Raw genomic sequence first — 1,581 nt, 5'->3', positions numbered from 1 at the left:
TGTCTCCTTGAGGACTAAGTTGCACCTGACACAAGCCATGATATTTTCAATCACCTCATATGCATGTGATAGTTGGACAATGAATAAAGAAGACAGAAGAAGAATTGATGCTTTTGAGTTGTGGTGCTGGTGAAGAATGCTGAAAGTACCATGGATTACTAAAAATAACTAATAGATCTGCCCTGGAGGAAGTGCAGCCAGAATGCTCCTTGGAAGCAAGCATGGCCAGACTTTGTCTCACCTACTTTGGTCATGTTATCAGAAGGGACCATTCCTTGGAGAAGGATGTCAAGAAAGAGGGAAGGCCCTCAGTGAGATGGATTGACACAGTGCCTGTGATGATGGGCTCAAGTATACAAGGATCATGGAGCTGGTGTGGAACCAGGCGGTGTTCCGTTCTGCTGTGTATAGGGTTGCTATGAGTCAGACATGACTCAACAACACCTAACAACAACAACATAGATGCAAAAATCTTCAGCAAAATCCTAGCCTATAGACTCCAACAACATATCAAAATAATAATAATATATTATGATCACGTGGGGTTCATGTCAGGTATGCAAGGATGGTTCCACATTAAAAAAGCAATCAATGTCATCCACCACATAAATAAAATAAAGGAAAAGAACCACATGATCATATCAATCAATGCAGAAAAGGCATTTGACAAAAATCCAACACCTATTCCTGATCAAAACTCTCAACAAAACAGAAAAATAAGGGACAATCTTCAATGTAATAAAGGACATATAAGCAGAACCAGCAGCCAACATTATTCTCAATGGAGAGAGACTGAAACCATTCCCCTTGTGAACAGGAACCAGACAAGGATGCCTTCTATCACCACTTCTACACAATATTGTATTGGAAGTCCTATCTGGGGGAATAAGGCAAGAAAGGGAAATCAAAAGCACCCAAATTGGTAAAGAAGAAGTCAAACTATCACTATTTGCTGATGGTATGATCCTATACCTAGAAAAACTAAGAGATTCAGTAAAAAATCTACTGGAACTAATTGAGAGGTTTAGCATCATGACAGGATACAAGATCAACATCCAAAAATCAGTTGCATTCCTCTACACTAGCAAAGAGACTGCTGACAAAGAAATAAGGAAAGCAATACCATTTACAATAGTTACCATAAAAATAAACTACTTGGGAAAAAAAATCTTACCAGAGACACAAAAGACCTGTACAGAGAAATCTACAAAACACTACTTCAAGAAACTGTAAGAGATCTACATAAGTGGAAGAATACACAGTGCTTGTGGATAGGAAGATTGCACACTGTGAAAATGTCAATTCTACCCAAAGGAATCTATACATTCAATGCAACCACAATCCAGATGACATCAACATTCTTTAAGGATATGGAAAAATCAATCACTAGCTTTATATGAAAAGGAAAGAGATCTTGGATAAGCAAAGCAGTATTAAAGAAGAAGAACAAAGTAGGAGGTCTCACACTGTCGGATCTCAAAACCTACTATACAGCCACAGTAGTCCAAACTGCCTGGTATTGGTTTAATGACAGATACATAGACCAATGGAATAGAATTGAGAACCCAGAAATAGATCCAT

Source organism: Orycteropus afer, unplaced genomic scaffold, assembly GCF_000298275.1.
Source record: "Orycteropus afer afer isolate SDZICR_OR568_19922 unplaced genomic scaffold, OryAfe1.0 scaffold00586, whole genome shotgun sequence".
NCBI classification, from domain to species: Eukaryota; Metazoa; Chordata; class Mammalia; order Tubulidentata; family Orycteropodidae; genus Orycteropus; species Orycteropus afer.
Note: the sequence above shows the minus strand (reverse complement) of the source record.